The sequence below is a fragment of the Apis cerana genome, linkage group LG5, assembly GCF_029169275.1.
Source record: "Apis cerana isolate GH-2021 linkage group LG5, AcerK_1.0, whole genome shotgun sequence".
NCBI lineage: Eukaryota > Metazoa > Arthropoda > Insecta > Hymenoptera > Apidae > Apis > Apis cerana.
The window spans coordinates 10196604-10221843 of NC_083856.1; the positions used below are offsets into that span (position 1 = coordinate 10196604).

General features: G+C 39.0%; 1 protein-coding gene across 4 annotated transcripts in view; it reads right to left on the reverse strand.

Annotated features, from left to right (window-relative positions):
- LOC107994327 (dual specificity protein phosphatase 10) overlaps positions 1-25240 on the reverse strand; it is a 68906-nt gene that overhangs the window by 9503 nt on the left and 34163 nt on the right. The window lies entirely within an intron of this gene.

A 25240-nucleotide genomic window follows, 5' to 3' on the forward strand; every position in this document is an offset into this window, starting at 1 on the left:
CCCGAATTGTATCCTGGAAATGTGTACACAGCAATTTCGAAACGAGAAACGCGACCAGCTAATAAACCGTTCGCGTAGCAGGTTAGCCATACTTCCGCGTGTTGTATCTAAACCTGTACCCCCCCGTCATAGCCGCCAGCTATGAGAACTCATCGAGGAACTCTCGAATATCCTCAGGCTTTCTCGATAAATTTAGCACGTTTTTAAAAGCCTAAGAAAAAATTCACAATCTCGTAATCTGGTGTGTAGTTCTAAGGAAGCCCTACTCACGTTGCATTATGAATTTTCGATCTTGAAAGTCTTCCAGTCTTAAGAAACGCCGACTCGAGAAAGCATAGGGATGCAAAATAAACTCCTAATACCCCGGAAGTTGCTAAACCGCTTAGATATTTTTGGAATTTTCTTTGAAATGTCTTCACTCGCAATATTTCTATTTTATATATTTATATAAAATATTTAATATTTACATATTTTTTTTTTGTACAGACATTAATTATATCGTTCTAAGAGACCCTCGACAACCATCCTCGAAACCCATTAAGACACTCGGCGTCGGCCAACGCGTAGCAATCCTCGGGAACGACGCGTGTCTGGGAAGCAGAATAGACGATGGAGGAAAAACAGGAGAGGAGGAAGCGAGATAGGAAACGAGGAACCGCGAATAAACGGCTGGGGTAAAAATAAAGGAACACACCAGCCGAAGAACGGCGAAGAAGGGGGGCAAGGAAGAAATGTGGGCTAAAAGTGTCTTCCTCTCCTGACCTGCAGCTCGTAAGGCCTGGCCTGGCTCAACGATGAGTCACTCTTTTCGCCCCCTGCCGCCGCACCGCCACGGCCGCTAACCCCGTGTGCCGGCTACTGTTGTCGCGGCCGATGATTATTCCGCAGTCGCCGCAACGAAACTTCCTTCTCGTTCGGGGGAACGAGATTGAGAGGAGGGATGGCCTCTCCCTGCTTCCGGATTTAATTCAATTTATCGCTTTAATTCATAATACTTTTCCCTCTATTATTATTTCGCTCGGTAATGAGGATGGATGTTTCGCTTTGAGTTACGTGGATTAATTCGAGCATTAAATTGGACGTTCATCCAATCGATCGAATCGCAAACGAATTCGATTGCGGCGAAGCTAAGGTTCGATTTGATATTAAAACGAGACGAACAAGAATTAAGATTTGGAGATGCGAGCGATGCATTATCAATAGTCTTGGCGTATAAGTAGACGTAATGCAATTCCGTGACCTAGTCTTAAGATTGTCTGCCGGAAATCGTAAATATAGCGTTGGACACGTCTGAGGAACGTGTATCGACAACACGAGTGTACAACATATGCTTATTTACATTATATAGTTTTATCGTTTCATAGTCGGTTTCTCAACAACTCCCTACGATCATTCAAAACGCGCGTAACGGTTTTCGAATCTAGACGGCTATGTAAACGCGGCGAAACTCGTTACACGATCCACATATCTTTAACAAAGTGGCACAACTGCGCCGTCTATCGATACCCGCGGGACATCCTACGCCAAGGACTAGTTTTCAAAGGAAATCGCAACTTTGAGCGCGATCTATCGCGGCGTGGTCACGTTATATGGTAAAACATTCGCCATAGTACGTGACACAGCGCGTGACATCATGAGTTCATGTTTTACCATCGCGATACCCGATACGCGCGCGCTCCTCACGACGGTTGAACGACGGTAATTACGCTTAATGTATCACAATTATTAAGAAAAGGGTTCTTCGTGTGTTCTTTCGTGGGGTATTGGCCTGATTTTCAACCGCGGCTGGCACGCGTGATTTTATGCGCTGACGCGTGCTTCTCGTTTTAGTTCGGGATATCTCGATTTACTTTACGAACACTAATGTATCTGTAGATTGAGAAAAACATTCTTTCTTAATCAACGTTGCATAATTGTTACGAATGAATATTTCTCAGAAATATGGATGACTAATGATCAAAGAACTGTCAAGGAATGCCGGTAATGAAGAAATCGATACGAATGTTCGACAAGTTCAAAAGATAATGCTGACGGTATAGGTTAATGTAGTAATAGAAGAATGATATTTTTGCGGCACTTGTAAAACGAGAGCAATGAACTTCGTACAAGTTGATTGTTGTAATGACCTAAATGAAGTGACCCACATTCCATCGCAACGATGCACTTCGTTGTCCACCATGTAAGAATGTTTCATGGAATTCCAATCTTTTTTTTCCTTTATATCCTTTTTTTCTCTTTATATCTTAATAATTAATGATTTATAAGAGAGAAAAATGTTTTCTCATTTGGAATTTGTGAAAGAATGTGTTATCAATCAGAAGAGTCAAAAAAAAAAAATATTGTTATGAAAGAGGTTTATCTGCGATGTGATTTAACGCGAAAAGATTCAGCAAAACGAAAAATTGTTTCAATATAACGTCTCGGAAGAATCCGTGATTCCATTATACCCGCGATTATAACACGACGAGTCATCGAGTACGCATTACGCCTAAATCTAAAGGATACCAAAGCCTGAGTCATCCGCATAAGAGATTGTATTTACCCGCGTGCCACGTTCGACTTTGTATTCTCCCGCCGCTGTGGATGTTTTAGAAATACCTTTGATCATAGTTTTCGAATGACGTTGAGAATTAAATGACTAAATACAACATGGATAATAAAATATAAAATGTATAATTAAGGTGCTACCAATGACATCAGTCAAGAGTGTAAATACAATCAAAGACAATCATAAACAAAGTGCTTGTGAACATAATTTAAACGAATCGAATCAACCGTTAATTTTGCTTATTTTTATTTTTCAAGAAATTTGATATGAAGATGAAATGTTCGATCTTAAAAATAACGATTTAATATATATATTTTTTATATCGAAGAATACATACAAATACATACAAAAAAATACATACAAAAATTTGATATCTTGATAAATATCTCTTTTAGTAATTTTTAGATATCGCGATATTTTTAGATAATACGGTTTTTATTATTCTTTCATCAGATTAACGAAAAACAGAAATAGAATTTTTTAAATCGCTCACAGACGAACGAGTTTACTAATAAAAATATGGATCAATCGAATGGTCCAACTTACTAACAAGACACAAAGTTCAGTCTTCGAGAGATCGAGGGGCATGGAGATCAACGCGCACCAAGCTTCCAATGACTCATATTATCGAAAACATAAAGAAGACAAACGGAGAGAGAAAGATTCTTACCCCACGGCTCGAGATTCTCCAGAGGAACTAGTCTCAACACGAGGCACGGTGCTTCCTTCTTGATTCTCATGTTTGAACTGCGTGAGATTTTCTCCACGATTCCCAGACGACTCTCACCTCACCATTTGACACACACGCGCACAACAATAAAGAACAAGAGTTCCCGGTGTTTGATCACACTCAACGAAACTTTCGGCGTCGTGTTACGCAAAGCGATGATTACAAGAGAGAGTTGTGTCTCCCTATCGTTCGACGATCGTCAACCTTCTGATCGACGTTATCCAAACGATGTAAAGTTTTAACAATGTCAACGTTTTTCAAAGGCAGCACGATACCACGACAAAACTATGTTTATGCGTTCACGATGAAACAGGGATAGATACGTGGCAAAAGTGGCGCTTGCCCTTTTGCTTGTTGGCGGGAGACTGGTGGCTAAGCGGCACGAGAGAGTTTACATGAGGCTCGACTGGATGAGTCATCCGACTCGATGCTGATTGGCCGGCTGCTTCGTGACGTACACGATTTGCAGACGAAGGCACACGAACGAATCGCTGCTGTGTATTATATGTTCGTCCTTGTTTAGCTCGCGGTGAACGGATCACCGCGTCCTTTTCCACGTTTCTTCCTAGTTTCGCGGGGCTTCGTGCATTTCGTCGTAGCAGCACGCAATGCTTCGTGGCGTCCTATGACGACCTTGTCGCGCGATTTACTCGTAAATACATAACGTAACGCGCGACTTAATTGTCGAAGCATCGATAAATCGGCTCGGTTTACAAAAGAAAGTTGAAAAAGTTTAAACTTTGCAAGATTAGAATAAGAAAATAAGGTCCTCCGTGTCTCACCTCCTTCTCATGCGGTGACACCAGTGTTTTTTTATCGATATCGCGAGTCTCGGTCTCCTTCGGAATAGGAGAATGGAAAGATGTAATTCAAGAATAAAACGAGATTTGAATAGAATTGAATAGAATTGAATTTTCACGACGCTCGTCAAGATCGGACGCCATGATTCATAGATTTGCCTTTACAATCGTTCTCCTTTCATTCCTCGGCACAAGGAGGAAAAAGAAGAAAAGAACGAAATCTTGTCCCGTGCCCTTTCCCGCATAATCGGAATCGGTTAGACGCGTTACGAAAATCAAATTTCTAATTTCTGTCCGCGTTTATTTATAGGGACCACGGCTCGGCCAGCGAATATTGGACGGTTGAAGAAAGTCGAACGTCGGTCGGTCGAGGGGGGCCCCTCGGTGAACAAAAGATCAAAGGTTGACTTTTGCCGTGGAGCAAAAATAAATCGAGGCATTATGCGTCTTTCGAATACTACAATGATTCACGGGATTTGCACTCGCTGGTACCACACATCGACGAATAGTCTTACGCAAGTTTGCGCCCAGCGAAACCTCTCCCGTCTAATTTTATCACTTATCGCGTTCCCTTGCTTAGTATGCACTTATGAAATTCCCCTGCTCGTGGCTCTCGACCACCAAGTCACGATCGACTTGCGCCAAAAAGCCGGAAATAGCGTTATAAATGCAAGATCTGCAATCGAAATCGCCGATCTTCCGCGTTTTAGAATAGAACTGTTCGATTTATCAATGGTACGTGTTCAAAATCTGTGTTGATCCTTATTTCGAAAAATTGTATAGATGATTTAATATTATAAAAAAATAAAATAAAATATGTATCTGGACGTTCCGATCGCTTCCTCGTTTTGCGGTTCTCTTATTCTCGCAATATCGCATTATGGGGAACAGAATCTATTCCTATTTCCAAGGAACACACGTGCAATCATCAGATTTAGGAAAATCCAAAATCGCATATTAGGGACGATTACTAGACTGTTTATTCATCGAGATGTTGGAATCGTCGTAGTCATATTACAAAGAAACGACGTTCGACACGCGTAATAGTTTCTTCTTGGTATTAAAAACTTGATTTCAATCGATTACTCTTACAACTATGGTATAAAGAAAAACAAGGATAATTAAATTTTAAGTAATAATCGTAAAAGCGTTAGCTCATCCTCCTGTTTGTTGACATTTCAAAAACATAAATTCTTAAAATTTATTTAAAATCTTAAAGATATCTTCCACGGCCACGATCCGATTTCTCGAATTCTCTGACCGTTTTCTTTTTTTTTTTTCCTTTCTTTCAACAAATCGCTCGGTCCTGGAACGCCTCGCGGATGATTCAATCGAGCATGCGGGATGGAAATCCCTTCAAGGTTAATGACTAACGTTTAAAGAGAAATGATCGCGATCCACGCGTAGGCCATAAACGGTGCAAACGATTATCATCGTGACGGTGATTTTTTTTTTTTCATAGAATGTCATAGATGTCATCGTGTCCAGCAGGTGTTAACCTCTAATTCCGGACAGTGATGTCAGTAGTAAGCCGGTGACGACCGAAAATTCCAACGAGCACCGCGAAACCGCGATCCAGGTTCCGTGTTTCCATCATTGCATCGCTATGCTTTCAAAAAGCTTTCGAGGAATTGGTCAAGCAGGGAACTAGTAAACCAGAATCGAGCTTAGTCACATCTAGACGTCGAGATTATCCCCTGGAAGAATGTTCCGGATAATCGGGGCGGAGACTTTGAACAAGATCTATGATTTAAACCAGTGTCTCTCAACCTTTCCTCGAACAAACATTTCCTATATAAAAATATATCTTCTATGACTCTCGAGAAATTTCTTTAATAATCCGAGATTTAAATGGTTAATAATTCAAGATTTAAAAAATTAAATTAAACGTATATCTCGAACGACTCGACCGAAGAATCGTTTTTGATCTTCTGACAGGATTATCTCGTATCGTGGAATATAATATAATATAGAACGTAATATCTTGAGGATCTCTAATTTTTTTTTTTTTTTCTAGTAGATAGTAGAAGAGAGATCTAATCAAAACAATATTAAGTGAGTCACCATGTGTGACGATATTTCTCGATCTATATTGGCTATAATTTCTTACACCAACGCACATAATGTTTTCGTCCTTTCTACGAGCCACGCAATGACGCGAATACCTTTCGATTTTCTTTTTTCCAACAGAAATACATAATATTCCTAAATTACAGACCTTCGAGATGCCCGCCTACTTTTCGACTCACACCTACTGTGATCTAATAACGCGAGCCATCATTCGAAGAATTCGATCAATATCACATCCACAGATTAATTAGAATAAAACAATTGTCCAGTGTTGCAAGACGCATCACGTCATATGCAAATCGATACTCGCAACCGATGACAGCGAGCGTATGTACGAATACGTCCCAAGAATTTTCAACGACCGATTAATCACCATACGCGCGTATATTGCGCGCATTCCGTCTCGATTTCATCGCGATCACGGGCCACGAGGCGAGCAAGATCGAGGCACTCGACCCAACGTGAATCAAATGGTAAACAGAGACGAGATATAAGCACTCAGTTCGCAATACAGTCTGGTGTAAACGCGATCCGCCATGATTCACCGGCCTATAGGGAATAAAGTTCATCGATAGTGGTCGCGGTCCGGCTAAATAGGGATGATGCATCCTCCGATAAACATCGATGGAAATTTCTCGCGAGAAGAATCGTCAATCCTTTCGATCTAGATTTTCCTCCGAACAAGTGGAAGAGATATCGGGGAATTCTTTTGTAACGGATCGTATCGGAAGAATATTTTTTTTTTAAGAAGAAAGTGCTTTAGTTTTAACGTTTTTAAAAAAGAATATATACGCGATCAAACGTTTAATTTTGCAGAAAGGAAATAATTGGAATTGATCGGTTTAACTTCTTTGTTGCCAAAAGCAGAAGAGGTGGATTAGGTTAAGTTTAAGGTTTAGAGATAGGTTAGCTTGAATTCTATTATATCTGGCATGTACACAATAGAGTTTATTGTTCTAAATTTCTCTACTCGAAAGAACGACAGAGTATTTTTCCTTTTTGCTTGTGAATAAATATATAATAATAATATTAAAAGTGTATTGAAAATAGTGTGGGATATAATGAATCAGCGAAGAGTCATTATTTACCGAGATAACATAATCTTTATATTCTCGTCATGCAATATATCCATTAAATTACCTCAAATAAATCAAGATATTCTTTTCTAAACTGATGAATACGTACAAAATCAAAAACTGGGAAGATAACGAAACCAAGGATCCAGAATCTCCAAGATACAAAAATCAGGATGCGAATGATTCGAAACTCTCGATTCTTTTATCAAATAATACTGGATGAACGAGAAGGCCTCGAGCACAAGGCGTAGAAGTGTAGAACCCGCTATCGAGACGCAAAAGTTGATATCGATGCGGTTAGGTATGAGTCACACGGCCAGTGCGCCTAGGCACTTCTCAAACGACCCTGAATTACGTCGACGATCCACGCGCTCTTTTGTTTACCGGCTTTCAAGCTTAGTTAACATCTTTGTGATTCAGATGGGAATTTATGAGATTCGCGTATATCACACGCGATTCCCGGAAACGTTATTGCTTATGCGCCGTTTCGTAAAAAAAAAAAAAAAAAGAAAAGAAAAGAAAAGAGAAAAAAACTTCTGATACGAGATGACACCACGTTGCATAAAAATGCTAATCGAGATAAGAAGTAAACATGTTTATTGTACGTCGCCTCTTTAGGAATTAGTATATTTCACTCGTTATTTTTTGAAGATGACCGATACAGTGGTTATTTTGGGACGCATTAAAAATAACGAAAATGTAATAATTTTCTTTCCTCCCTTTAGTTGTTAAATCTCTTGCGAAATTCTTAATTAATCGAATAACGATTATGTCGAAATCGTAATCTTTATTATCGTTTAGTTAAACTTTTATAAAAATTATCCCTTAACTCGATTTTAAATTTCATCTAGATATCATCTTCGGTAAACGCGTTTTACAATGCAAATGATACTAATCTCAAAATTTAAGTCCAATATGCATATTCATATCCCTGATAACGTCACATTTTACTGAAATACAACTGCACTTTTCCCGAGATTACGAAATAAAAGTGGCACAAGTAGATCTTCAAGGAAACACTAATTGCTTTCGAAAATTTCATCTTTAACGTTTTGCGTCACGAGGAGTGTTCACGTGTTCGTTCGTTTGTTTGTTCGTTGCGTCGTACGTAAAAAGGGAATGTCGTCAATCTTCCAAGAGGTTAGGAAAGTGCGTCAGAGAGCGGATCTCTCGTCGTTCTCGGTTTCGTTATAATTCTCCTAAGTGATTTGTTAATGGCAGACGATATATGTAAATCTGTCTGATCGAGACATTACGCGGCACACGCGACAACAACTCGAAACTAGTTGGCAACTCGTGGCCGTGCCATTTCTCGTCGAACCGTTGTTTTCAATTAGATTTTATGCCCCGTTCACCTTACCTATTTTCAACTGTGTTAATTTTAACAGCTGGCAGACTATTAATATGATATTCGTCAAATGGCAAGAACGCGAAGGGAATACTAATCGAACGATTGTATTGGATTGGCATGTGAATGAAATTTTCTTTTTTTTTAAATATATTATATAGAATCATATAGAATGTTGATATGTTCGCGATTGATTTTAGAGATCAAAACGAATGAAAAGATTGGTACATACAAGAATGATTATGGTTTATTTGTTAAGTTATAAACGGTTTAAGCTTGTTCGATAAAGCGAGACGAAGATAGAGCGAAATAGTGACGCAACGGAGATAGTGCTACTTCATTTTATCACCGTCGCATTTTGTTTAATGCAAATTTTGATTATTGCTCAATAACTTAATAAAGCTTCGATCGATAATTTTTGCGTACCAATTTTTGCGTTTGTTTTGGCTTTGAAGATGTTTTATAAATATATCAATTAATTTTACAGATACGTGTATTTGTCATAACAAGTGAGCACAATTTTTATTTCCGATATTTTTGAAAATTATTTAAAACAATAAGAAATTTAGAGTTTCTTAAAAGTTGTGATATTATTTTAGTGTTTTGTTAACTATTTCAATTTTTTTAATGATCTTTAAACTTTTGTACGAAATACTTTATGGAAAACATAAAAATATTTCTTCTTTTTAATTAACTAGATTTTATTGTATCGTAGAGATGATATAGATTTTTAAAACAATTTAATAAAATCGCTATCAATTACCTATCGGTCTAAGCGCCGATATTTCTTCACTTATCTATTAGTTGTAATTAAATTTTTAATTTTTTTCACTTCGACTAATAAAGATGCCTAAAAAAAAAATTAGATAGCTTATTATATATAATAATAAAAATTGTTTATAAATGATGCATCTGATAATACGAATCGTCCGTTAAATCTTCGATTAATCTTCCTTGTGACTCAGTGGAAAAGTAGAAAGAGAAACAACTCGATTGACTCGCATATTATTATCCATTTTTTATTTATATCTTTAAATGATTGCATTTGTTTGGTTACTAAACGCTTTTTAATAATTAAATTTTTCCTTCAGAAAATAAATATTGGAAATTGTAATTGCCAACTTAGCATTGTTTGAAAATTTTAATTAAAGAGATTGTAGAATCGTAAAAATTTTTTCGAACGTTACAGCACAAACATGACTTTTACTTAATCATCGTTAAAGCGACGAAAAATGATTTCTCTATTTGATAAAATCAAAAAAAGGAAACAAAATCTTTTTTTACTTAACCTCTTTTATGAATATTTAACACTTCAACGCACGTTAATTTCGGTTAACGACGAGAATGATTGCAGGAATTAAAAAACAAGATTCTCTGCTGCAAAAGAATTCGAAAATACAAATTGAAAAAAATTGATTATACCAAAACTCCAAACCTGTCAAAAAACACTCTCGCATCGAAGAATCAAAATCATCCTTTCGATCATTTCGAGGAAGCAAAACACGAAAACAAATTCCATCAAATCCATCCCTCCCTCGAAACAAATCACACCACCCTCCTGGCTGTCGCTGCAAGTGACCCAGCCCCAATTTAAGAATGGGGCAGCCACTCCCGCCAGCCACAGGTGTCGTTTACAACGCGTTCCAAAGAATTATTCTCCGTCAATCGAAGGGGTTGCGTTCTCCACGATTCCTCCACCCTCCCCTCCGAGTTCCAGAGTTCACAGAGAAAGAGAGAGAGAGAATGAAAAACTGCAGAGCGTATCCACAGCCACCTGCCACAAGGCTGGCCACGATCGTACGCACGTCCTGGGAATTCGCTTTGCCGGAACGTAAAACGCGTGGAGCGCGTCACGAAGGATTCCGGTGTGAATGAATCACTTAAACGAGAAACACGCGGCTGGCATACGTAATGTTTCTGTTCGCGGCGCTTGAGATGTTCGCCCAGGGAGATGACGGGTTGATGGATGGATGTTGGTGGTTGGAGAGAACTTACTTCCCTTCGCTCCCCATTCGAGAGTGATTCGAGAGAAGAGAGTTGGAATGTTGGAAATTTACAATTCTTGAAATCGATTAAAAAAATGATTTTGCCTGTCGAATCGATATATTCTAAAATTGATAGATGTTGAAAATTGTTTGGAAAATTTTTGTTAGAGAGGGAGAAGATAGGAAATTTGACGTAATGTGAGTGGTTTAAGTAAAAAAAGATGGGAAGAAAAATAGGGGAGTTGGTTATCTTTATCGGTTTCGATGATAAAAGCGTGGCTACGAAAAATTTAAAATTCAGATAATTGGTGGAAATCTCGGTGGAATTAATCTAATCGTAAAATTCTTTCGAGAAATTTAACTTGAAAGATAAGTGTATCGCGGTAAGACGGATCCATCAAGTAATACGTAATCCTACTAAACGTGTCGTTTACAGCATGAACTAATCGTGAGTCATCCAACCGATCGCTTAACATCGTCAGTGTTTCTCTCGAACAACGATCCCTCTGTGACCAAAGGAAACGGATACAGGACCCCTTCGACAACTCTCTTGAATTAAAAAAAAAAAAAGGCCTACGAATACAGAAACATCGGTCGTTACGATCCATGTGCCATCGATCATCCCGAACAATTACGTAAAAATTAACATCGAAAGCCTGTCGAATCGTATAATAACGAATTCACGCTGCCAGCCATCCGCGTCGAAGTCAAAATCTTCCCTTTCATCGATGAAAATTATTCTTCCAAATCTCTTAACTTTCAACCATACGAAATATGAGATCTCGATCATTTTAAAAATTTATAACAAAATTCTTTAGAAAATTATCCTTTCGTTCACCAAACTCGACAAAATCTTTCATCTTCTCAAGCTTAAATTACCAAGAAACAATTGTCCCAGAAATTTTACAGTCCAGAAAATTCTTCCTAAGAATTTTAAGAACCCTTTCACCGATGAAAATTATTTTTCCAATAGAGCAAACTGGACGAACGAAGCTGGAAATACGAGATGAAATTTTATATATCGAACAAGGAAGAGGGGTGAGATATGCGCTCGATATTAACTTCACCCCTCCCCCTTCTCTCTGTCTACTTTTCGACGCCTTTCCTTCGCCCGGACGAAGATTTAATTCGTTTCAGAGCGACGATGCCCGGATAAAGAAGCGGAGAGACGGGGTGAAAATGACGAGGGATAACGAGGGAGCAGAATGGAAGAGAATGGAGCCGTATGAGTTGGCAGCGAGCATCGGTTGTGAGTCAGTCTAACAATTTTCTCTGCGACATCTCGTCCCTCCCCTCCGATGATGCTCTTTTCTTTTTCTCTTTCTTCCTTTTTCTTTCCTTCGACATCTTCGTTTCGATTACAGCAGTGTTTGAAGAAGAATCAAAAAGTTTGGAACGAAATTTAAAGAATATGAAAAATTCCTTTAACTTTGCATCGACGAAATTAAATCAGAAAATTTCACGTACGGAAGAATTCGAATTTTCAGAGCAGAGTTTGCGACAAAAACGGATGATTTTTGTAAAAAAGGACTTTGGACTTTTATTGTGAAGACATTGCGGCTCGTGGCAGCTATTGTTCTAAATTTAACCATTATGCTATAGCTCCGCCCGATGAAACTTGCATAAAGGTAGGTAAAAATCGCTTTGTACTATTGTTGCGTTGGTACTATCTAGAGACCAGCGTGCTCTTTGTCAATAAACATTATCGATCCGAGAGTTAGAGAGGCGATTGTGACGTGGCTGTACATGTAAAACGATGTCCGATATCTCCGCGTGTATACTTTCATTCAACCTTTGTTGTCTATTAGATAGAGAATAATAAGAATGTGAGGAACGATATAATAAAAGAAAAGAAAAAAAAAAAAAAAGGAAGCAATAAAGAAGGCAAAGAAACGTTTCTACTCTTTTTCGTGCAGATTCATCAACTTATGATTAACTTTTGATTCAAAGAGAAAGAAAACGAAGTACAGATAAAAATTTACAAACATTTCCAATGGATCACTTTTTCTTCTCGATTCGATTCGATTAGATATTACGTATTACGCGCTATATAGATATATAATCGAATACGTATCTTTTCTTTTTTCTTTTTTTTTTCAAAATTAATCTTTCACTGTAATATATATATATATATCACATAGAAATATTTCTATCTTCATCAAGCATTCTTATTTTTAAGTTCGCTCATTAATTTTCATTATAATCGGTAAATCTTTCCGCAAAATTATTGAAAACGAATTATTCGAAAATAGATGTATCCGATGTCCGAAAACGTACAATTGCAAGCTTCTTTATTCGATCGCGCGTACATCAGATGTATATATTAGACGAATAAAAAAGAGAATAATGACAACTTTTTACACTTTTTCTACCAACATGTATCGATCCGATTTTTCAATCGTTAGAGAATTATTAAAGTTTCGAGGAGGAGGAGCGCGCATTTGGTCGGGCACAGGTGTGGGTAACGGGATGGAAAATTAGTATTCACCCGGTTTCTTTTTTTTTTTTCGGTGTTCACCGGTTAAGATAACTGGGTTTCGTTTATCGCCACACGGTTTATCGTTATGCTTATCGTTCAGGTGGGCACTCCGATACGGGGCCGTGTTTAGTCACCCCGATTCGAGTGGGGAAAAAGAGGAACAAACTCGTAGATAATAGAAAAAAAAGAGAAGAAGAAAAAGTGGAGGAGGAGGAGAAAATGAAATCGCATAAGATAAAAGGTGTTTTGCTCCGGAAAAATTATTTAATTTCCAGGAATCGATAACACGATAACGTTTATTTATCTGTATAAGAAAGAGATTTTTATAAGGGATAAACTCGATCATAAGTAGATGAAATTAATTGTATAACTAATTTGATTTTTATCTGATAAACGGTTGACATTGTAACATTTGTGTACAATCAAATTATTATTTCATAATCAGCTCCTCTAATCCTTTCTTTCTTTCTTTCTTTCTTTCTTTTTCCTTTTTTTCTTTCACTAACAATTCCACGCAATCTTTTCTGAATCCTCCACGTAATTTGTTCAATTGTATTTCCGCGATAAATTTTAAAAAATTTGTACTATTGATATAAATAATAGAGTGCACGGTTTGATATCTTGCTGCAATAATAATCGCACTAACTATCCTAACAAAATTCCCAATAAACGATCGAAAGATGAAGAAACTCGTCCTCGAGGGAAAAAAAGAGGGGCATTGAGAAACCTTTTCGAAAAAAGAAAAACGAATCGAAGATAAAGACACGCGAAAAAAACCACGGTCTCATCAAACGTCCAATCTCACTTGATCCTTTCATCAAAAAAAAAAAAAGGGAAAAAGGAGAGAGAAAGAGATTCGAAAAGAAGTGCACTAAATGCATGAATCGGTCCCTCGGAGACGGGCCGGCATAATCGTGCGCGGATCAATGACAGGATTCAGAAGCCGTGAACGCGCTTAGGGGGACGTGGACGGCGGATTTGGTGATTTATTCGAGTGGTCCATGCTGTCTGAGCTCGTGCCACGAATAGCCCACGGAATCATACCGGGTGTGTGAGTCACACAGCCGGATCGTAGTAGGAAACGGCCACGTTTTCGAAGGACGCTTTAAGACACGCCGTTCCCGCATTCTTTCCGCGTCCACGCACCACGGCTCTGATTCATTTCGCGCCTAACAGATCCGCGACCCTGATTTCATTACCGATCCACCTGCACACTCGTGTGAAGAGAGAAAGGGAGGAAGGAAAAAATGAAATTTTGGACGAATGGAAAATCATAACGATTCGAATAGGAATGGGTGACAAGTGATAAGAAAATATCGGAAATTTTGGGGAAAAATAATTTCCAAGCGATCAATGTACAATGTGTTATATAATTGAAATGATAGGATTCAAGTAAAAATGAGACGACGATTTTTCTAGATGGCGGGTTATAAGTTGAAAGTCTAGTTGATAAATGATAATTATTGGAAACTTTGGACAAAAATAATCGAAAATGATCGGCAAATATACTCTACACAATTGAAATGCTAGGATTCAAATAGAAATAAGATGACGACTTGTGTAAGTGGTATGTTATAAGTGGTATGTTGAAAGTCTAGTTGATAAATGATAAATATTGGAAACTTTGGACAAAAATAATCGAAAATAATCGGCAAATATACTGTACAATTGAAATGCTAGGATTCAAATAGAAATGAGACGACGATTTTTCTAGTCCAATAATAAATATTGGAAATTTTGGGCAGAAATAATCGAGGTGATTAACAAATATACTCTACAATTGAAATGCTAAGATTCAAGTAAAAATGAGATAATTTTTCTAGGTGGTGAGTTATAAGTTGAAAGTCTAGTTGATAAATGATAAATATTGGAAACTTTGGACAAAAATAATCGAAAATAATCGGCAAATATACTCTATAATTGAAATGCTAGGATTCAAATAGAAATGAGACGACAATTTTTCTGGTCCAATAATAAATATTGGAAATTTTGGGCAGAAATAATCGAGGTGACTCGAGCAAATATACTCCACAATTGGATGTCTAATTTTTACTTTCTTAATCTCTCAATAGATTGTCGTTGAATAAATAAATATTGGTGGAATCTGAAGAGGAAGTATCGAATTGGAAGAAATCGTTCACCAACATCTGGAAAAATCGTGACGATCCTCGAGATAAAAAGATCGAAACGTAAATACTTCCTCGCATCATCGATTCGAAAAATGTATACGTGAATACCTTTCGGACTGCATTGGCCGAATGTTTGTTTATTACACGAGTACTCGACGATTTAGTTGTTCGTTTGCTCTATTCGCGTGAGTCATCGCTCGTGAGCGAAATACTCGTAGAAACAAGTGGAGTATTATTTCCGTTTCTTTTCCTCTTCTTCCTCCTCTTCTTCCCTCTTCGTCTCGCAGGATAAGTCATGGTACGCCGCTCAACTAACATACACACGACATTTTCGAAACTCGAGGAAATGGCGCGTTTCTTCCTCTCGACCAAGTGTCCAAATGAAATAAATTTATTTGTTTAATTTCGAATGGAGGAAACGTTGCAAGAAAAAAACTAGGACAGACGTCGCGCGCCTCGTAACGCAAATGAGTAATCGTGGTGGCATCTTTGTGCAAAGGAAATAAAAGGCGAGCTGGATGGCAGCTGGAATTTGCATCGAACAACAGGTTTCTGCATTCTTCTTGTCGGTTGACGTCGCTCGAACACGCGTCTCGCACGAGGCGCTGTCCAATTACGTGACGCCTGCATACGGTATACGGAGTCATTAATGCGGCATCGAGCGAATCCCGATTGCATAATTGATCCGGCCTTTTGTTTCTCCCGGCGAGAAAATTCTTGCCTCGCTCGAAGGTTCAAAGAAAAAAAAAAAACTCTTCGTTCCCCTTCCTCTCATTTTATCAACCAATCAATCTCCACGACAGATACATAATACAATGATAATATTTTGATGGTAAAATTGCGCTCGAATATCGACGCGAGCCGTTTATCGAGCAAGAAATCATGGATCTTCGTTCCACGCGAAACGCGCATTACGCGTAATTGTATAATTGAGAGAATTCTGGGAGAGAGGGAGGAGGGCGTGCAGAGCGCCCTTTCATTTAACCAAGCTTGTTTGTGAAACAAGTTCCACTGGTGGGCTACCCGCATAGGACGCATAGCGAGGCGCAATCAATATTTCCAAGCCGACTTACTACGAGCAAACTAATTGCGTCAATTTACATTAATTTCAACCACATTCCCGTCCAACGTCATCGCGGAATTACTTGTACTTTCAATTAGCTTCCCGTCGATAACAGTGGTGACAATGACTCACCAATTCATCGGGGATGTAAAACATCTCGTTCGATCGATAATACAGAGTGGGGAAGAATTCTTCTCGAGAGTAGAGAAGAGCGATTCGATCGACAGGATGTGACAAGAATTCGGAAAGAGGAAAAGAGAAAAGAAATATATATTGAACGTCTTCGATTCGTCCCGCTCGACTAACAAGCTTAAAGACTCAAGGAAGATTCCAAAAAACGAGTAATATTCCTATGTATATATATATATATATTCGATAAATGGCGCCAACCTCGAGAAGAAAATCTTCTCCTCGAAATTCCTCTCCCCTCCATTTCCATTCCCAAAAAACAACTTCTTTCTTTCTTCTTCTTTCTTTTTCACGATTATTAACACGCTCGCTTGCCCTATACGAGGCTCCCTACGTTCCAGGAATCCTTATCGTGCACCGATTCCAAGAATCCCTCGTTATCCTGCCCTCGATAGCCCGTAAAACGACCTTTAAAAGTTTATCTCGCGTTCAAATTCTTATTAATACCGCAGCTGCGGCGGCCACGAAGCTGCTCGGGGCTGCTCGCTTATCGCCCCCAGTGGACGGTCCCAATTACGCCTGAAATTTCCTATGGAGGGGGAAGAGAAGAAAAGAGAAAAAAGGAAGGAAAAAGAAAGAGGTACAAGGCGACCCGTCCAGAGACCACTCTTCACGGAAGTCCTCCTTGATTAATGCACTCTATATCGTCGCTACCTGTACTCGCCGCTTATTTGCAGATCCAGTGCCCGCATGCGCTCGAATAATCGATATTGTTCAATGCCCAATGTTCAATCCGTGTCCATGATTTTATGATCTTTCGAGGAAAGCTGGCAGCCAGCTTACTTTGGATTAAAGTAAAAGAGAAGAATATTAACCTGACTCGACTGGACAAAATTATTCTTTTCTTCTCGATTTTCGGTATATACGGAGATTCAACATTTAGGAAAAAATATTGATCTTTATTATGATTTATTATTCCGTTAAAAATGTGTATATGAGATAAAATTATAAGTAAATGTGTATAAAAGAATTTATTAACATGGAATTAAAAAACAAAACAAAATTATCGCATGCTTAAAAAAGTGCCAGTTTTATTCGGTATTTGAAATCCCGTAAAAAGCAATATTGTTTTCTAAAAATTAAATCTCCATGTATAAGCTGAAAATCGGAGAAAATAATAATTTTGTCCAATTCGGCCTCTTTATTTGCGAATAAGATGTTCCTTAGATGTTTATTTCTTTATTGGAGAACTGTATGCATAAAATTATTTTGTACACTCTACGTATGCAAGACACTTGTCACGTATGCGTAAAATCATCTCGAGCCGCCAGTTCGCTCGAGTGAAAAAAAGTCGTCGAGCGCAAAGGGCTAAGAGATAACGATCCTCGTTCGAGGGGCAAATGGGTTATGTGTCACATCGAATGATATAGAAAAGCACAACCGTAATTCGTATGGGTTTAGCGGTTATTTTGCCACTTGCGAGTGAGTCATTTTTCCTTTTTAATAGTCAGACCTATGCATTATCCTTTTGATATTCTAAATATAGCGCAATGTGATCCATATTAGAATAACGTATTGACCTTCCATTCGTTCCGAACTATGAATCACGCCTTTACAGTTTAAAAAACTGCACGGACTAATGGTTACGTGTCGTGGAGCACCTTTATCTTGTCCCGATCTTTTTCAATAATATTCAAGACTCACTTATTCCACGAGAAATGCAAAGTATAGGAGATCTACATAGTCGTGGAAAATTCACGTGTTTTGCACCGCATTGGAAGAAGTAAATAAATTTTCATGGAACGTTCTATAATTAATTTAGAGAGGCGCCGATTATGCCTTTATTATTCGCGCAGCTTGTCGGCACGATAACTCGTGAAAAACGGTGCTACTTAAACACGATCTATGGAAATTGCAGCATCCTTCGCCTCGTGGAAAATATCTTTCCACCATCGGTTCAAGATTGGAACAGGTTTTGATAACGGTCGCTCGTAACGTGATAAAATTAGATTCTGTATTTGTACACCGCGTTCCATAATTTTGCAAAGGCACGAGGTACGTTCATCTATATTCCTTTCACCTGTCCTTGTGCAATCATTGTCGCCAGCTACCCTCGATTCGCTGGCGAGATATATATTGAAATAAACATGTATCGATCGATATCGTTGAAATTCGGATTTATTGTGACGATACGAAGAGAGAGAGAGAGAATATATACTGCGAATATGCGTAGAATTATTCGAAACGTGTTCTCAAAATATCAATCTTTGATAAAGATAATTGTACGACGATTGTAATTCCAGTTTGATTTTCGATCGTTAAATTTATAATAATTTATCGTCAAGTTTAAACAATACTGTTAATATGTTCGTTTAATTCAAATCGAGTTCGAAGCAGATTGATCGAGAATCGATCGTAAAATCTCTGCCTACGTAAAGGATACGTAGTACGCGTTGCATCGCGTGGTGTGGCAATCCTGTTGATTTCCAAGCGGCACGCGACGAGATGTCATTTTCACCGAAAGTGTCGTTCAACTTTAATCATATTTTTATTTCTATCCAACAAAATCGATGCTCCGATTTTTTCCACGATAAACGAAAGTTTTAGAACGCGTTACAAGCGATAAAAGAAAAAACGTAGTATACGAGCGTGAGACGGCTATTTATCCGCGGATGAAATAAAGTAGTCGTTAAACGGAGAACAAGACGAGGAGATATTAAAACGAGGCATAAAGTAACACCCAAAGTGAGAACTGAAGTAATTTACGCGTGATGATTAAGTAACGTTCCAGGCTCGTAAGATCTGATTGCCTGAACGAGGAGCAACGATCACCCCGGGGATCTCGAATCCGTCGTAAAATCTCTGCCCACGGTTCTAGAGGTCAGCCTCGTTACGCTTGCTCATGTGAAAATCTAAGGCTTCTGTTACACAACTGATCGCGACTACGAGATCTTTTCTTCTTCTTCTTCTTCTTCATCTTCTTTTCCTTTCTTGCTTTCTCTTTTAAATTTATCGAGACAAAGAGTCGTTAATTAGCTTCGTTTTTTTATTTCATCGTTAATTCATTGTTCGCCGAGTTTTATATATTTTCTTATTTTAAATTTTCCAAGCTAAAATCGATCCTTTTCATCGTGGAAGAAGAATTCCTCTGAAAGTTCTTTGAACTTGGAACGTTGCGCGTCCCAATTAAATTCTTCGACACCGACACTCTCCCCCCCGTCCCCAATTAACTTCGAAATCTTACAAGTCCTCACACTCGGAGAACAGGAAGAAGCCAAACACGGTGTTGTTCGAGGGAAAAGGGAGATCGACGACAACACGCGCGATCCTGGATACCCTTAATAGAAAGGCCGCCGCGTAGTAGACAAGCCCGTAAACTTACACACGATGTGGAAATCGGGTAGCTACGCGGCGTGGTCGAGCAAGAGGTGAGAGACGAGGTGAAGGTGTGAAGGCCATGCGAGGAAAGCAACCCGCATTGTGACCGCCCTTTCCTTCCCCTCCCCGGATCCCCCCCTTCCTCACTCCTTCGTCGGTTTCTCGTACACAGGTCTGCCAATGAACGGCATTCCAACGGCATCTCGACTCGTTCATTGTCGATCTCCCTTCCCAAACACTTTCGATCAATCCGGTCTTCTTCTAAACACGGTACCAACTCGAGCTTGCTACCTGTTGTCACCTTGCACCTGGACGACAATCGGAACCAGATTCCTTCCAACATTTGCAATTTTAATTTGTTTTGTTTTCATTTCCTCCTTTTCATTTTTTCTCATTCTTTGAATCGTATTTGTCGACAATTTTTTATAGGAAATATTCATCTTTTTCTTTTTCTGTTGTGATTTTTTCTTCTATACGTTTTTATCGAGATAATTTTTGTAAGATCGAAATTTAAATTTGAAAACTACATTTTGTATGCAAGACATTATTATATATATAATTTATATTAATTACTTGAATGGGAAAACTTTAAATTTCAGAAAATTTTGAAGATACGATTAAATGAAGAGAAATGGGAAGGGAGAGAGAGAGAGAGAGAGAGAGGAAGAATCCTATAATTTTTGACACAACGACAACCTCAATTTTTTATTCTTCGAAATTCCTTCTTTCTCTCGGACAAGAATTTCTAATTTAGAAATTTTTATTTCGAAGAAACTTTGATTAAATTTAAAATTTCTCGCACGAGAATTATATTAAAGGGAGAAGAGGATTTAATTCGTGTACAAAGAGTTAATAATTGGAAGAAAAATATTTTTTGGCGGATCGCGGGATTTCGAACCCGGGTCGGCAGGGTTGGGAATCAGGGACCTGAGCTACTTTGCCACCGAATCTACTCGCTCGATCTTTCTTACTTTTCGTATTTCTTTTACCACGAGCCCGCGTACACGTACATTCGCTCTCTCACTCGTACCATTCTCCATCTCCCAGGCAATTTCACGGCACTTTACCTCTTTTACCGGCCACAATGACTCACAATGCTCGTTTTTAACAATGAAAGGATTAACTGCGAATATACAATGCTTATTGAAACCGAGTGTTCCGTAACGTTATCGTGGCTCGATCTTTCGCGACGGTTCTTTTAAATTTCATCAATTTGCCAATCTAACCCCGGCAAATCTCCATTGTTTACGCACAATAACGAGAGATATTTCTATCGAAATATCATCAATCCAATCGATGAAAATTCTTCTCTATTCCTAATTTTTCTATTTCTACACAATAACAGCTCGCGCGAGATTAATTTCTTTTCCCGCGAATTCATTCTTCCCCGAGTATTTCTTCTCCTGTTTCTTCTTTCTTTTTTTCTTTTATCAGGCCTGATACCCCTGGAGCGCGACACCGGCGATCGGAGGTTGTCGTTAAACGGGCTAAAAGCCGAGTAACGTTTTATTGGCGATCGAAGTCATCAGCCGGTCTCATTGTTCACGGTTCACAATCGGGTGAAATTGTTCGCGCGACTGACTTGGACGAAGAAAGAGCGAAGGAGCGGATGAGTCACCTCGAACGTACTCATTTATCGACGCGGAGGACCGATCGACCGTTCTCCGCTATTACTTAAAAAAGTGCGAGAGCACGATGATGCTCATCATCCTTTCGATGCTCACGTACCTCCAATGATATCATCCATTCCAAAATCGTCGAGGAACGGACAAGACAAGAGTGCCATTCTTAGTCTTGCGTGGCATAACGATCCATATTTCACGTAGGTTGACACATCGACTTTTCAAATCCTGTTATTACACATCCGTTCCCTTTTTCGAATTTAAATAACTTTTATAACTTACGCTATTGGTCGGACTTATTTTTAGAAGAGAAACTTCAATGTTCAAATCTTAAACGTTATATACGAATTCGAAGAAAATTAGAAAAATTCCTAATAGCCAAACTTCCAATTCCAATCCAATTTTCGTTGATTTAACTTAATTATTCCGGTTAATTATTCCGATTCACTCGTCAATTCCAGAAAAGTTAAGGAAGGTTAAGATTGATTCCTACTTTCCTAAATAAAATAAAAGAGCGTGTCTCTCCTTGTTTAAAAACAAAGGCTGAAGGAGAAAGCGAGAGGGACAAAGGGTGGGCCAGCGTCTGGAGGCCACGGCGCGGAACGTCGCGAAATAAAACGCGGTTCGTCGACCCGGTGCACCAGCTGACGGCTCTGAGAAACGGTGGATCCTCGGTGCCGGCTCTTTTCATCCCCGATGATTCACTCCCCAAAGCGGCCCCGGAATGGGAGACGAAGGACGACCGCGCGCCGAGGACGCGTGTACTTCGCCACGCTCCTCCTTTTTGCCTCCAACACCGCCCTCTCCCTCACCCACCGCACCTTCTCTCTCTCCTTCTTTCGTTCTTCCCGTCGCGATTCGTCCGACAGAGCTACCATTTCGCATATAATATTCGGAATATTTTGTAACGAGATTATTAATTTCATTCGAAACGTCTTCTTTTGACGGGCTTACCGCTTTTAATCCGCGAAAATAAGGATTTTGTAATAAGTATATCGAAATATTGTAAGTATATATCATAAGTATTTATATAAGCAAGTATCGAATTTATTTATTTTCAAAATGTTCAATATTCTCTCTTCGATTTAATATTTTTAACGATAACCCGTGAAAATAAGTACTTTGTGTATAAATAGTCAGGCGGTAAAACGAATCGAATGAAATATGGAAGTATGTGTTTTATCTTAACAGGAAAACGGAATACATCGTTAATTTTGCTCGAAATATCTTTTCGTTTCAACGGGTTTAACGATTCCACCAGCTAGATAATTTGTGAAAATGAGACGCGGGGGGAAGGTCGAGGAGGAGGTCGAGAGATGGAGAGTGTTTTTGGTGTCTGGTCGGGCTTTTATTTGGCAGCAACGAGACGATGACCTCACTGCTCATTAATGCCCGCCAACCCGGCTAAATCGGGCACCGCTGACGAATCTGGCACGGTGTCCGCGATGCTTTGGACACCTTGTGAAAAATGTGACTCGGTTCGCGAGGAACGGTTTGGGAATTCTGCCTGACCCCCGTCGGTCACCGGCTCTCGACCGAGTTTACCAAGAATGTTTTTCCACGTTGATTCTCTTCAATAACCAAATGTCGTCTCTCCTTTCTTTTGTCATTCCAAAACATTTCGAACTCGCGCCATTGATAAACACGATACAACTCGAAGGGGAATCAACATTTGGAGGAAAAAATTCACGAATGCCTCGTACATATATAATCCTTAATCGTATATTTTATAAATTTTTATGAACTTTCGTCGTATATATTTCCTCAAAAGAAAAATTGTTGATAAGCTTATATAAATTAATTTCCTCTCGTCGTTTCCTTTCATCGATCCAATCGAGCCTGATTCATTAATCCATCTCGCTGCCAAAATCGTTATCACGTACGCGGCATTAGGCGACGTTTATTACAGCAAAGCTGGCAGAAATCAGGCAGAGCCGAGTGCCAGCTCCGCTCTCTCCGAACGCACGGTTCGACGCGCCGCGCTGACAGTCGCGAGTGACAGCGCTTTGGAAAGCGTCCTGGCCCCATCTAGGCCCCCCTCCTTCCTCCTCCTTCCTCCACCACTCCACAGCCTTTTCGCGGCTGCAGGTAGAAGTCGCGAATCCGCGTTCCTTTTTTTTTTTTTTCGTTCCGCTCTGCTTCCCTTACTTTCACCGATTGGGCAGCGATCGAAAAAGCTGCACACCTCGATTTTGTCACATCTGCAGGTGTTGTTGGAATTTTTGAATTCTCTTTTTCCTTTTTTTTGAATCTTTGCAAACGAGAGGCGGTCGATAACAACGCGTGAATGATTGAAAGTAATTTTGACGAAAAACTCGTATCAAACATTTCCGTGTATATCTTTTTATTTTTTGCCAAGGATTGGAGGAGGAGGAAAGGTTGGTCGATTCCCAAAGGGATCGTAAGAATGATCAGAATGGAATGGAAGCGATCGAAGGGAGAAGCAAGTGGATCGAGGCGCGAGTGGATCGGAGTCGGTGGGTGAGTCAGAGAGAAAGTAAGAGTCGAGGCAACTCCGTGATTCGACGGTGTTTGACGGGCCTAAGGAGAGCCGGCTCTCCAAGGATTAGAAACGCGATTCCACGCCGGGGCCATCGGCCTGCCACGCCATTGTTTCGCGCCATAAATTCGAGGAAACGACACGCCAACGAATTTTTCCAATTCCTCTCGAAATTAAACTCGCTCTCGCAATCCCTGCTTTTCCTTTTTCCCTTTTTGCGATCGAGAGATTACAATCTTCTGATACCTAACAATTTCCTTTCTTTTCAATCTTGCGAAACTCTCGCAATCTTGTTTCACATACGCAGGAAAAATTCAATTGGAATTAAGACTTTAAGATACGATTCAGAGTGAAAGAACTTAAGGGAAAAGGAAAAAGTGGGGGGTTTGCGACGATCGAGAGAAATGAGCGGAGGAATAGTAATTTTTATAGCGAGAAAGTATATCCGTTTCGTTTCGCAACGAACAATGGAATTTCCTCCGCGTTACATATTCTTGGAGAAGGAAAAAGAAAAAAAGGAAAATCGAGTAGCAGAACCGCTACTCACGGCGCTAGATATTTCGATCGGTAGAGTCGGACAGAGTTGGAACAGTCTGTCGTAATTGTGTATCGTGCATCGGGCACGAATAATCGAACGATGCGTCATGGTATATACATTTTTTTTTCCTCGATATATCGCGCAGGAGGGAAGGAGGATCGGGAAAAATAATCGGGCGCGCCCGCTTTAGCGCGAAAGTGATCGCTAATCTGGCAGAATTAAAATAAAAAGTCGAATTGAAATCGGTGATAGTCTCGTCATTTTTATCGGCGTGATTCACGGGCGAGGTTAATTATTAAGGAAATTAAGGAAACGGTTTTGTTGCTCGTGAAAAAGATTGCAAACAATGTTAGCTTCGAATGAAAACGACGGATGAAAATAGTTTCATTTTAATTAGGAATTAAAATTATATCATAAATATAATAATATTAGAACTCTTTAAATAATATCAATTCAATTTTGTTTGGGGAATTTTAACGTCATACAATTAAACATTGATCACTGTATTAGTGAAGTGATAAAAGAAAAATTTAGTTCAGTCATAGACATATATTAGAAATAACATAATATCAAAATTGAAACATTAAATAAACTCTAAATTGAATAAATTCTTTGATTGGATTTTACTTTTATTATAATAAGATTGTAGATATTTTTTAGAATAACACTAACGAATATACAGTATACAAGTAAGAATTAAAAACTGGTTACTTCGTCAGATTTGATCCAAATAACGTAGTACAAGTTTATCGAAAATGGAATGAAACATCCTATTCCTCGCCACGATAAAGAAATTTAACCATTAATTATATCTTTAAGAAACGCTACCAAGTTGTTGTACAGCC